Source organism: Mauremys reevesii, linkage group 19 (genome assembly GCF_016161935.1).
Source record: "Mauremys reevesii isolate NIE-2019 linkage group 19, ASM1616193v1, whole genome shotgun sequence".
Classification (NCBI taxonomy): Eukaryota; Metazoa; Chordata; order Testudines; family Geoemydidae; genus Mauremys; species Mauremys reevesii.
In genome coordinates, this window is record NC_052641.1 from 344842 (window position 1) to 359080 (window position 14239).

General features: G+C 49.9%; 2 non-coding genes across 2 annotated transcripts; both read right to left on the reverse strand.

The window, feature by feature from the left end:
* Nucleotides 1-2625: 2625 nt before the first annotated feature.
* On the reverse strand, nucleotides 2626-2698 carry TRNAT-UGU. The gene has a single exon. It is a non-coding gene; the product is annotated as a tRNA-Thr (tRNA).
* Nucleotides 2699-3919: 1221 nt separating this feature from the next.
* Nucleotides 3920-3991, reverse strand: TRNAA-UGC. Its single transcript has one exon. It is a non-coding gene; the product is annotated as a tRNA-Ala (tRNA).
* Nucleotides 3992-14239: the final 10248 nt, after the last annotated feature.

The following is a 14239-nucleotide window of genomic DNA, read 5'->3' on the forward strand; positions in this document are numbered from 1 at the left end:
CACCCGAATAGCACTTTTTTGGGCCTGCTGCTTCTCTGTCTGGGAAGTTTTTGTCAGCCCTGGCACACGAAAAGAGCATCATTGCAAGCACCCATGAAGGCGAGATGAATTTTTGCCTGCCTTGCTCAGCTTGACTTGCTTCCTTACCCCATTCCTGTCTCAGATCCTAGGTTACCTGGTGGCTGAAGATGGTCCATTGTCTCAAGCGGTGCCAGAGCCTGACACAGTGCCCCTGGGCAGCCTTTGCTCTGCACATGCTGGTCATGCACACTTGCAAATACTTTAAAGCTCCTGTCAGTAAGTTCTGGGGACAGTTGCTCACCTTCAGAGGAAGCTCCCTAAAATTGGCCTGTCTCACCTAGTGGTACATTGACCTCTGTTCAGATTGAGCCAATCTGTGGCCGCCGCTGTGAGGGCAGCCACTGTTGCGGATGAAGCCATCCTGCAAGCACCTTCCACCTAGCCACCCACTGAAAATCCTGTAGGGTGTAAGGTGGGAGTAGAAGAACACTAGAGGGGGGGGCTCCCCCTTCCCCCACCATCGGCCATCCCATACCCGGTGCTGCACCCAGTGGGATAAAAAAAATACGGCCATATCGGAAGAGTCAGTTGCGTTCTGTGCGGTTGCCCCATCATTCCCCTCAGGCCTGACCTGCCCTCCAGCTCAGCCACTCACTGAAAATTGAAAAACAAAACAGTAGAGCTATAAAAGTCTTCAAAGCCCACCAAGCCCAACCCCTCTTCTAATACGGCAGAAAAGCCGCACTTCTCCTGACTAGGTAGGGATGTCCTATTGCCGCACAAGAAGTGGAAGGCCATTTAATGTGGATAAATGTAAAGTAATGCACATTGGAAAAAATAACCCCAACTATACATACAACATGATGGGGGCTAAGTTAGCTACAACGAGTCAGGAAAAAGATCTTGGAGTTATCGTGGATAGTTCTCTGAAGATGTCCACGCAGTGTGCAGAGGCGGTCAAAAAAGCAAACAGGATGTTAGGAATCATTAAAAAGGGGATAGAGAACAAGACGGAGAATATAGTATTGCCCTTATATAAATCCATGGTACGCCCACATCTCGAATACTGTGTACAGATGTGGTCTCCTCACCTCAAAAAAGATATTCTAGCACTAGAAAAGGGCAACTAAAATGATTAGGGGTTTAGAGAGGGTCCCATACGAGGAAAGATTAAAGAGGCTAGGACTCTTCAGCTTGGAAAAGAGAAGACTAAGGGGGGACACGATAAAGGTATATAAAATCATGAGTGATGTTGAGAAAGTGGATAAGGAAACGTTATTTACTTATTCCCATAATACAAGAACTAGGGGTCACCAAATGAAATTAATAGGCAGCAGGTTTAAAACAAATAAAAGGAAGTTCTTCTTCACGCAGCGCACAGTCAACTTGTGGAACTCCTTACCTGAGGAGGTTGTGAAGGCTAGGACTATAACAATGTTTAAAAGGGGACTGGATAAATTCATGGTGGCTAAGTCCATAAATGGCTATTAGCCAGGATGGGTAAGAATGGTGTCCCTAGCCTCTGTTCGTCAGAGGATGGAGATGGATGGCAGGAGAGAGATCACTTGATCATTGCCTGTTAGGTTCACTCCCTCTGGGGCACCTGGCATTGGCCACTGTCGGTAGACAGATACTGGGCTAGATGGACCTTTGGTCTGACCCGGTACGGCCTTTCTTATGTTCTTATGTGTTCGGTCTCAGCAGCACTCGTGGAGCAGAGGGAAATACCTGTCTGAGTTAATTCCCCACAGATGGGTCTTGAGCATGACAACCTTGTAGGTAATGACAAGGTCCACTTACGCCACTGGCCAAACCATTCCTCACAGGCCAGCAACCATTTCTCCCAGTTCGCGTTCCCCACCATGTCCCCAACCGAACGCTAGAAGGCCCAGCCATCAACCTGCCCACTCTTGCAGCCCTCCTCTTCCGCCCTGACTGATAGGGGGGAGTATTGAGCCTCCCTCCCTTAGGCCCTTCAGCATCCCTGGGGAACACCAACACTGCCCAAGTGACTTTGGGCCAGTAGGTCAACCAATAGGGCTGCCTCCTAGGCCAGGCTGCAGCCCAGCTTCAGGACTCAGCAGAAATGGCGCTTGCATCCCTATCTACAGAACTCCAGGCATGGCCAGGCTTCTGGATCAAACGTCCCCTCTTGTGCTCAAGTCACAACAGCTAGTGGGCAAAAGACAGGCTTTCATGGCATTTGAGAAAGCAAGATAGAGCCTTGGAAGACCCAGCAGGGTTTGTGGCACAGGGGGCACAAGGAATTGTCCTCAGATCCCACCGAGACTTCAACTCAGATTGCAGGATTCAAAGTCCCCAGTGCTGGCCCGTACACCATGGGACCAATAGGGAACCCCCAGACCTCTGCCGAGGATGACTCTGTGGGGGCAGCCCTGCATTTACTCACCAAGTTGTCATGCAGCAGTTTGCTGCAGCTCCCAGAGGCCTTTCTTAATCCAGACTGAAAGGCCAATAGGCATGTGAGGAAGTTGCCCCTTCAGTCCCAGGCAGTACGTGGCCCTTCCTAGTGAAAAGAAGTGATTTCAAATAACATCCTGGAGAGATTCTGTCTTTCATTTTGAGGGGAAACTGTTCCCTCTTCACCTGAGCAGGGACTTGAACCCTGGACCCTCAGATTACAAGTCTGATGCTCTACCAACTGAGCTAGCCAGGCTCACATTTAACAAAAGCAAATTTCATGCAGCAGAGAAACTCGTCATGAAAATGTGGGCAGGAAACAATACAGAAAACCTGCTACTCTCGCTCTCTTAGCAGTCCTAGCCCCAGCCTGCTCCTCCATCCGGCGCCCTGAGGCCTTATTCTTTTTTAAGTTAGCTATCAAATCCAGGAGAAAACACAGATATACGAAGCAAAACGAAATCACAAACAGAAATGTCATTGGAAATACAGAAATAACAAAGGAAAATGCAATCCCCATCACTTTACCGTGTCGGGGCCATTCCTGTATCGAGAGCACCCGCTAAGGTACATGTGTGCTTACGAGAAAGCTGGAGGAACTCATACCACAGCCAGAACATGAAACTTGACTGCTTCCAGGTGCCGCAGTAAAACCCTTTCCCTGCTGTGATGTTGCACTCCGTGTGATTTTATGAAAATATGCTAATGAGTGTGAATATAAAGTGACTGGACTATGCTTCATGCAAAAGGTCTCTTGTAAGGTATCATTACAAAGCTTATAATCTACTGTGTGTGTTCATCCTATTTGTATGAACTGATCATTCTTGGATCTGAAACTAGAAATATGAACTATAACTCTGAGGTCCTGTTGTAATGATGCAAAGTGTGGGCCATTAGTAGTGGTTTGGACTCTTGAATGCTCCCATTAACCAGGACAACTGACTGGAGATGGCTCTGTCCTGCACCATCTGTGAGTCAGGCCAGGAAGAATGAAGGCTTGCAGGGGGTCTCACAGGACATGTGACCATGTCACCTGGTACAGGAATCCACCTTAAACCTGGGGCTCTTCCTCAGGAGAGAGACAAAAAATTCCTGCCTTGTGCCAAAGCTGTATAAGGGGTGGAACTGAACAAACATGGCTGCAGTCATGAGACATCCCCTAGCTACCACGTGAGCTGGAACAAGGGCTGTACCAGGTGAAAAGATTGGGCCCAGACAAAAATAAGTCTAGTCTTTGCCTCTCAGTCTGTGCATATGGGACCTTTCCTCCAGTGGTGGAGGATTCTCCCTTTTCATCTACTCTTGTCCCAAGCAGCACAACTGGTGGGAATCTTAAATGTACAGAGGAGTCTTAGGAGCAGAAAGCCCACCCAGACCTTCCATGCAATTGGCACTTGCCCCTCACTGAGCAGGATTGAAACTCCTGCAGGGTCACATCCTCTCTGGGCATGAGCAAAGCAGCAGGGTGAAAGGAACCTAGATATGCTGGGAATTGAACCCAGGACCACATACATGCAAAGCATGTGCTCTACCACTGAGCTACATCCCCAGATGGATGATGTGGGCTATAGGTTACACTCAGAGCCCTCCTGTTTCCAGAATATCCAGTGGCCTAAGAGCAGCATGAGGGACACATTCCCGGCTCTGAGGCCAAATCTGCTGTCCTGGAGGCTGCTGGTTCTTGGGGGTCACATTTCAGCAGGGCCAGATTCGATGTGTGGGGCAGAGAGAGTGGGTGCCCTGGACTCAGGGTGCAGAGATACACTCAGCCCTCTCCCCTGCTTTGGGTGGGGGGTGCTGCCACCCCCTGCTGGAAGGTAATGGGAGGGGAGGGGTGCTGTGAGTCGCTCACCGCCTGACTCTGGTGGTAGCAGTGGTGTGGGAAGCTCCAGGTGTTTCTAGGATCTGCTCTTTCCACCTGCCTGTAAAGTCCAGCTTTCCCCAGTACGTTCACTGCGGTGCACTGTTTCCATGGCTGCACAGCAAAGAATCACTCCCAGTTTCCCGTCTATCTGCGGCAGGATTAGCCTGTGTCAGTGATTAATGAGGTGGATCTTGTTGTAAATTGTTATTCATTCCCCACCTTGACAATTCACACAGTCAGATTCCCAGCACCTCAGTGATCCTGGTAGCAGGAGTTGGGTCCTGAGACTTTCAGGGTTCTTTCCCCCTCCTCCTGGAGTGAACTGAGCTTTTTCCCCATCCCAGACAATCCATGAAATAACAACAGGGGCATAAAGAAAGAGGGGAGGGAACATCTCACGGCCAGGGCTGGATGTGCCCAGGGCCCCCTGCTTGTCCATTGTTTCCATGGAATTTGGCCCCCTGCTTTGCACAAGGGACAGAGAAGGATCTTGCTGTTCCTGTGTCTGTGCAAGGAAAATTGTTCTTCCCTAGGAAAGAGAGGCGGGAAATGGCCCCATGGTGGGACAATATCCTCAGGATTAAGAGCAAAGGACTCAGGCTGAGAACTGATTTAACCCCACTTATCTATCCGTAGGGGCAGACTGCTGAGCGGGCAGCCGAGCCCTGAGTAGGGGGCGGAGCTAGGCTGAGGAGGGGGCCTATAAAAGCGGCCGCCCAGCCAGGCAGCGGCACAGGAGCCGGAACAGGGCTGCTAACAGGGAGTTTGAGTGGGAGTTAGTTTACAGGGAGTCGGAAGGGGCAGGGGGTGCGGTGCTGTGTTCCCCAGGTGAGAAGGCTGATAGAGGCAGAGACAACAGCAGCCATGAGCCAAGCAGCAGAGGATACAACGAGGATGATTGCATGCAGCAGCTGCGGAATGTACATGGTCCTAGTGGGGGCACCGGAACAGAGGTATGTATGCATGAAGTGCCGCCTAATAGAGCTGCTGGAAGAAAAGATCGTAGGTCTAGAGATGCAGGTAGAAACCCTGGTAGAGATTAGAAGGGGCTTGAGCAGCTGATGGAGCAAAGGCAAGCTGTGGCTGAAGGGGAATGCTCAGGGTACAGGGGAAGCAGGGGCTAAGGCCTGTGAGGGGAATGCTGGATGGGAACATGGGCAGTGGAAGCATGTGATCGTGAGAAGCAGGCCGAGGAAAGGAGAGCCAGTGAGGGAGATATAGATCTATTGTACAGGTTTTAAGGTTTGGTGAATGAGGTAGGGGTTCAGGAGGTGGTTGCTGAGGGTGGGAGACCATGGAAGAAGAGAATCGCGTCGAGTCCGATAGATAGAGGAGGAGTCGATGGTGACAGCACCGACTTTGGGCCCCAGGAGGATGCAGGATGGCTTAAGGGGACTACAAGGGAGGATAGGAATGGAAGGAGCTTGCAATCAGGGGGAACGGGGGATAGGTTAGCAGACCGCACTGTCACCAGGCAAAGGCAGGTCTACGTGATTGGGGATGCCATACCGAGAAGGTTGGACAGGCCTGTGACCAGGGCCGATCCGGAGACCAGAAGGGTGTGCTGTCTACCGGGCGCTAAAATGCGGGATGTGGACCTGCAGTTGAAAAGGATCCTAAAAGGAGCAGGTAAGAACCCATTGATCATCCTTCATGTAGGAACGAATGACACGGCTAGATTCTCGCTAGAGAGGATCAAGGAGACTATGCCAGGCTGGGTAAGGCGCTCAAGGAAATTGAGGCTCAGGTGATCTTAAGTGGGATTTTACCTGTCCCTACGGAAGGGCGACAAAGGGGTGACAGGATTGTGATGATAAATAGTTGGCTAAGGAAGTGGTGCTATAAGGAGGGCTTTGGGACGTACGGGCACTGGGAGGCTTTCGGGGACAGAGAACTCTTCTCACGGGATGGACTCCACCTGAGTAGGGAAGGAAATAGACTTCTAGGAGAGAGGCTGGCTCATCTGATCAAAGAGCTTTAAACTAGGAATTCAGGGGAGACGGTTGGGAGATGTCCAGGCACTCTCCACGCCAAATTTAAACATTGAGAGGGAGGACAGCATACCCTGCAGCTGGGTGTGTCCCTGCCTGTGCAAAGGTTTGTGTGAGTGCAGGGCCGGGCAGGCTGCATCTTCTCCCAGCAGCTGTGTGAGAGGAGCCCAGGCTGGGGAGACAGAGGGCTCAGCGGTACCCCAGCTCCAAGTTGCACCTGGGGGCCTTTAAACATTAGGAACCATCAGAGTTAAGGTGACGTGTACAAACTTTGTGCAGTGCTGTTGTGCATGCGTGTTATGATACAGACTCCCAAGCGTGGCCTTGGGGTGAATTCCCTGCCCCCGACAGCATCAATTTCCTCCAGACCACCAAGGGAAGTGGTGCTTTCTCCATCCATCCCTTGATGAGGTGCCTTTGTGGAGTCTGCTTTGGTCCAAAACTTGCTAGAGTGCCATACAGGAGGCCTGGGCTGTGCAGAGGGGTCAGATGAGATGATCTAAGTGTCTCTTGTGGCCTTAGTCTCCAAATCTCAGCAAAACTGAGTGTGGCACATTGAGAGCCTCTGAGGTTTCCATGTGCTGCCTGCTTGATCCCCAGCACTAACCCTGAGTGCGTGGGGTGTCACAGGAAAGCAGCTCAAACATGCAAAGGGGCTGGCCAGGGGCAGGACATTAGCCCTGCAGGGCAGGGGTGGGTGAGGCAGTGACATCACAAGGGCCTTGTGCAGCACCTCAGCTGATTGGTGAAAGGAGGTTGGGAGGCGGTGACCTCACAGGCGTCCATGACAACAGCCAGGTAGGACAGGCTGCAGGGCTGGGGCCATCTCAGAGACCCCCGGGGCTTTGCTGCAGAGAGTCTCCTTCTGTAGGTCTCCCCAGCCTAGGTCCGTGCTGATTAGGCCTCCACTGGATTCTTGTGTACAGTTCTGGGCATCACATTTTTGGAAAGATGCAGAGAAATTGGAGAAAGTCAGAGAAGAGCAACAAGAATGATGAAAGTCTAGAAAACATGACCTATGAGGAAGACTGAAAGAATTGGATTTGTTAAGTCTGGAGAAGAGAAGACTGAGAGGGGACATTACAGTTTTCAAGTACCTAAAAGGTTGTTACAAGGAGGCGGGAGAAAAATTATTCTCCTTAACCTCTCATGATAGGACAAGAATCAAGAGGCTTAAATTACAGCAAGGGAGGTTTAGGTTAGACATTAGGAAAAACTTGCTAAGAGTCAGGGTGGTTAAGCAGTGGAATAAATTGCCTAGGGAGGTTGTTGAATCTCCATCCTTGGAGATTTTTAAGAGCAGGTTAGACAAAGCCCTGTCAGAGATGATCTATATAATACTTAGTCTTGCCTTGAGTGCAGGCGACTGGACTCGATGACCTCTTGGGGTCCTTCAGTCCTATGATTCTATGATCCAAAGGTCTCTTCTTGCCTTAATGTCTACAAATCTCTGCAAAACTAAGTATGGGCCATTGAGCAGCCTCTGATGTTTTCATGTGTCGCCTGCTTCGTGTCCAGAAGTAACACTGAGTGAGTGGGGGTGTGGGTGTGACACAGCAGGAGCAGCTCAAAGATGCAAAGGGGCTGTTCAGGGCGGTGACATCACACTAGCCTTTTACAGGAGCTGGGCTGATTGGTCAAAGGAGGTTGGGAAGCGGTGACCTCACAGAGAGTCTATGAGCAGGGGCAGGTAAAGAGGCTGCAGGGTGGGAAATGGCTTTGCTGCAGGAGTCTCCTTCTCAAGGTCTCCCCTTGAGGGTGAGAGAGAGAATACAGGGTCACGCCTGTGAGCGTGAGGAGGAGCCTCCTTGGGGTTTTCCCCTTTCCCACTGCTAATTGAGTGAGAAGACAGACGTCCCTGTGGAGCAGAGAAGAGCCTCAGAGAGGTTTCATGTTGTTGTTTCATGTTGTCATAGGTTTCCTTCATATGGACTGCATGACCAAGTGGAATTGATGGCAAAACATTGCCATTATGCAGTAAAACATCTTTAAGACTCGTCTTCGATGAATCAACGAACAGTCTCCACTCATGTGGATTGTGAACGATGTTGAGGGCTGCCATCACACCATGGATGTTGTTGCAGGCTACAAGATGGCCTTCCATGAAGAAGAATGGGACAAGATCCTTTTGACGGTCCCGGAGCAGGCTACATGAGGAAATCAGTCCTTTCGTTGGACTTGCTGGTAGAAGAGCCCAGTGATGGTGCAGCTCCCCGAGCGTCAGTGACAAACGCAGCGCTCCAGCAACTGAGCTCTAGGGCTCGCTGCTGAAAGAAAAGCTTCACGAGTGACAAAGGGAAAAGGAAGGTGCTGGTCTTTAGCCAAGGGCAGGGAGCCCCACCCTCCAACACAGACCATTTCCCTCGTTGTCTGTCTGTGCTGGGACAGGAGCAATAACACGGCCTCCTGCTTTTGCTATTGCAGAGAGTCGGTTCTGACGGTCTCCTCAAACCCAGGGTGCGAAACAGGCCTCAGAGCTGACTGGGTGTAAACAAGAACTACGCAGATAGACTGAGCCAGCTGGGAATTCAGATGTGCCCCTTTCCTGGAGAGATGGACTGAGCTGTGAGGGGACTGGAAGCGGAGCTCCCAATGTTTAACTTGCACTCGTTCAGCATCTTTCCTGCGAGTGCCGTCACTGTAGGTTAAATCCTCCAGCCCAGGACTCCCCACCAGCTGTGGGCCTGACAAGCTTTCCCTGGGATTGGATTCTGTAGAACGGGGTGCAGGGAACCAGCAGGTGCATCTGACTCCTTGGTGAGGTTTTGCATGCAAGATGTGTGTGTGAGTCTTTGTGTGTCGGAAGCAGTGAGTGTGGCACTCTCAGTGAACCGACAGAGAGGGCGACAGTGGTCAGAGAGAGACAAAGGAAGAATCAAGAGGCACCGATGGGCATAAGGATGATGATTGTGTTGTGTTTCATTCCTTAGATGTGGTGCCACCGCCCGTCCCTTTAGCCTTGTAGTTTACCAAGAGTAAAACTAAATATCTGTTGAGATACAAGGGAGTGTGTGTGTCCATTCCTGCTAGCTGCACAGGGGTTTGATGTTGCTGCTTTCAATCCTCCGGCTCTGCCGAGATAAGAACAATTGAAGCCATCACTGAAGTGAAGGAGGAGATGATTTTCTGACAGGGAGGGACGGCTCCTCTTAAAGGTGTTTGGCAGGCAGCCTCCTTCCCAGGTCTGTCCCAACAACACCCAGTTGAAAGGACCCTCCCAGCCCTCCTCAGCCCGATGAAAAGGAGCGAGTGAGTGAGCGTGGGGAGAGCGGCGACTGAGGAGATGGATTGAGCGGTCGGGATCTCTGCGAAGGGGCGGGATGAGGTGTTCAGTTTTGTTGGGTCAGAAAGTTGGCAACCCCAGATCCAGGAAACAACTCAAAGACCCAACGAGTCTGGCCAGGGCAGGACATCAGCTTTGAGGGGAGGGTGGGTGTGGCAGTGACATCACAAAGGCCTTTTGCAGGACCGCGGCCTATTGGGCAAGGTGGTGGGGAGGGTGACCTCAGAGAGAGAGAGACCCCGACATCAGCCGGGCAGGACAGAGGTGCAGGGCCAGGTCTGTCTCTGAGACCTCCCGGCTTTGCTGCCGCAAGTCTCCTTCGCGAGGTCTCTCCTCGAGGGCTGAGAGAGAATTCAGATTCATGGATGTGAGCATGAGGAGGAAAGACTGTGGAGTTTTCTCCTTTCCTACCATGGATTGTGCTGAAAAGAAACTTCCCTTTGAGAAGGTAAGAGGCTCAGAGAGGTTTGGAACCTGTTCAGTCTGATCCACCTGGCGCAGGCAGCATTCTAGGCACAGACAGCACTGGCTTCAGGTGGCAGAATTTGATTTCCTCCCTAGGTTTTGATGGTTGGAATCCCTGGGGACATTTGGGGTTTGTCCTTTTTCGTTTCTCTTTTCCTCTTTCCTCCCTCCATTCCCCTCTTCTCTTGCTTCTTTTTTCCCTTTTCCCAGCTTCCCTCCCTCTACCGAAGAGGGATGTGTGTGGAGTGCGGCAGGGGAGGGGTATTGCTCTCATTGCAGAGGTCCTCACCAAGAGGTGGGGCTGGATCTGAGAGTGATCCCCTGTGATGGTGACCTGGGCCGTCCTTTGGGACATCTGGTGAGACCCCTCAGCCGCCCGCCCCTCAGAGTCTCAGTGGTGATTGGCCGAGCAGGGGGCTATCGTGAGCGAGGAGACTCAGGTCCTTTTGGTCTTTTTTCAAATCAGGCAAAGAAGTCACAACCAATCCAATGTACAGGATTAATCTTGCTGCTTCTCTCCATTAATTGTCTCTTAGCAGGTGATGATTTCCTCTAATGTTCTAGGTCTTCTAAAATACTTGCTGAATAATTCCACTGAACCACTGTTGGTCTGTAGCTCACTTGAGAGCACTTTCTTCTGATGAGTCAATGTATGAAATTCAAGATCTGAGAGAGAGTTTGAATGTCAGGAGCAGTGTTTCCTCTAATTTGCTATGTCCGTGTGCGGAATGAATTTTGCTGAGTGCACCAATACGGAGGTGAGGTGTGACACCTCACCTGTCTATTGGTGCTCATTCCAAACTTCATTCTGCAGATGGATGGTGTGTGGCAGGGTGAGGCTGAAGTGTTAGGAGTGTGGAGGGGTCTGAGGTAGGGCAGAGGGTGGGGTGAAAGGGCTCTGTCTGGGGGTGCTGTGTGTGGGGTGGGGTTGGGGATGAGAGGCTGAGAGCTGGAGTAAAGGGTTGGGGTGCAGGGGTGTGAGGGCTCCGGCTAGGGATGCGGGCTCTGGGTTGGGGCTGGGAATGAGGGTGTGGGAAGTTATGCTTCAGTTTTCCCCTTCTAAACTTAAGTCCTGTCTAACCTACAGGACGCTATGGGAATAAGACACCATGCTTTGTGGTGACATGACAAGAGGAGAGGGTGTGAGAACTACAGCAACAGAGATGGCAGTGGGGTTAGTGTCAGATTGTTTCAAATGTTGCATTAGTCTAATGACATTTAACAGCAACACTTAGCTAACACAAAGGAGAAAGGAATTCTTTGCTAAAGATTCAACCTTCCCCTTTGGCCAACTCCACCCCTTCCCTGACTGGAGTGTGCTCACAACACCCCCCCCCTCCAACACACACACACACACACACAAGCCCACAGCTGGGCACCCAGCACAAAGCAAGGGAGGGGGTTGCTTGGCTTACACTGGGCTACAATTTTTCAGAAGTCGTCTGCTTCAGAGATCAAATGTGCTATTTAGAATGTATTTTGATTTGCTCAATTCAAATATGACAATTAAAACAACTGATTGGCTTCTGTTTCTAAGATATTTAAGTTTTTTACATTTTATGTCTATGTATATTGTGTAGATAGCAGAGTTTTAATCATCAATTTTAAACCTAGGTCTTTTTGTGTGTTTATGGTTGCTTTACATGATAATATTTCACCTCTCCTGTTTATGTAACAATTTAAAAATCAGCAAAAGGGTTATCTAGCTTAAATGTATTAGGAAACAAAAGGCAAAAAGCTATTCTGTACATAGTTTAGTCCTATTCAGTGTCTACTCAGCGCTTCTTGGCTTGTCTCTTGTATTCATTAAATGGAGCATCTCTTGTCACTGTCAGCAATAGTCTGCCAGCATTGATGGGCTCCATTTGCCCTGATAGCGGTTCTCCATTGTTGCAATGTCCTGGTGAAATTGCTCGCCATGCTCGTCGCTCACTGCTCCGCAGTTGGGTGGAAAAAATCTAGATGAGAGTGCAAAAATGTCTCTTTAGTGACATGTTGCAACCAAGGCTTTGTAAGCCTTGTGGAGGTTTTCCACCAACAACCTGTAGTTGTCTGCCTTGTTGTTTCCGAGAAAATGTATTGCCACTAAGTGGAAGGCTTTCCATGCCGTCTTTTCCTTGCCACGCAGTGCATGGTCAAATAAGAAAATAAGAACATAAGAAAGGCCGTGCAGGTCAGACCAAAGGTCCATCTATCCCAGTATCTGTCTACCGACAGTGGCCAATGCCAGGTGCTTGGTGGAGATTTTCTAGGTGTTGGTCTCTGTCTGCGGGGTTAGAGCAGATACGGTTGTAGCTCAGTGCTTGGCTGTAGACAATGGATCTTGTGGTGTGTCCGGGATGGAAGCTGGAGGCATGAAGGTAGGCATAGCGGTCGGTAGGTTTTCGGTATAGGGTGGTGTTAATGTGACCATCACTTATTTGCACCGTGGTGTCTAGGAAGTGGACCTCCCGTGTAGATTGGTCAGGCTGAGGTTGATGGAGGGTGGAAGCTGTTGAAATCGTGGTGAAAATCTCCACCAAGCATTCTCAAGACTACAGTACCCACACGAGGAAATAAGGAAACAGATCAGCAGAGCCAGACGTGTACCCAGAAGCCTCCTACTGCAAGACAAGCCCAAGAAAGAAACCAACAGGACTCCACTGGCAATCACATACAGTCCCCAGCTCAAACCCCTCCAACGCATCATCAGGGATCTACAACCCATCCTGGACAATGATCCCACACTTTCACAGGCCTTGGGTGGCAGGCCAGTCCTCGCCCACAGACAACCTGCCAACCTGAAGCATATTCTCACCAGCAACTGCACACCACACCATAGTAACTCTAGCTCAGGAACCAACCCATGCAACAAACCTCGATGCCAACTCTGCCCACATATCTACACCAGCAACACCATCACAGGACCTAACCAGATCAGCCACACCATCACCGGTTCATTCACCTGCACATCCACCAATGTAATATATGCCATCATATGCCAGCAATGCCCCTCTGCTATGTACATCGGCCAAACTGGACAGTCGCTAAGGAAAAGGATAAATGGACACAAATCAGACATTAGGAATGGCAATATACAACAACCTGTAGGAGAACACTTCAACCTCCTGGCCACACAATAGCAGATCTTAAGGTGGCCATCCTGCAGCAAAAAACTTCAGGACCAGACTTCAAAGAGAAACTGCTGAGCTCCAGTTCGTCTGCAAATTTAACACCATCAGCTCAGGATTAAACAAAGACTGTGAATGGCTTGCCAATTACAGAACCAGTTTCTCCTCCTTGGTTTTCACACCTCAACTGTAACTATGTAACCTTCATCTGATAATCTCAAAGCATCTTACACAGCTGGGTCAGTATTCTTCTCCACATTTTACCAGTGCAGAAACTGAGTCACAGAGAGGAAGTGACTTGCTCAGAATCACACGGATAGTCAGAAGGACAGCTGGCTACAGAGCCATGGGACCCTGAGTCCCATTCCTTAGTCCTAACTAATAGATAAGTCCGTATCTCTACTTAATTTATAATAGTTTTCAGAAGATAAAACTCTCTGATTCAGCCATTGAAGCTTCTGCTGCTGCCCCATACATGTGAGAAGATGCTCGGTCAAATCCATTATTGAATTGTGTGGGGATTGCGCCTTTCTCTTCCCCTTTTCCCTGTGATGGAGCAGTATCTTCAGTCTGGAGGCCTGGGAACTGCAGGGAGCAGAGATGTACCTGAAACAGGAACTTTCAACTTTAAAAAATTTGTAATTAAGTAACTTGAACTTTTAAACAAACACCTGCTTCTTTCTGCAGGATCTGCATGCCCTCACAGAATGAGCACCCTACACACAATGTGTGTATGCCATCTCATCCTCACCCACCCCAGCCTACACACAGCCAAAAATAAACACAAATAGCTTTAGTGTTTTTTTAAATTAAAAGCAATTTTCCAAGCTTTAAGAACATAAGAACATAAGAAAGGCCGTGCAGGTCAGACCAAAGGTCCATCTAGCCCAGTATCTGTCTACCGACAGTGGCCAATGCCAGGTGCCCCTGAGGAGTGAACCTAACAGGCAATGATCAAGTGATCTCTCTCCTGCCATCCATCTCCATCCTCTGACAGACAGAGGCTAGCGACACCATTCTTACCCATCCTGGCTAATAGCCATTTATGGACTTAGCCACCATGAATTTATCAGTCCCCTTTTAA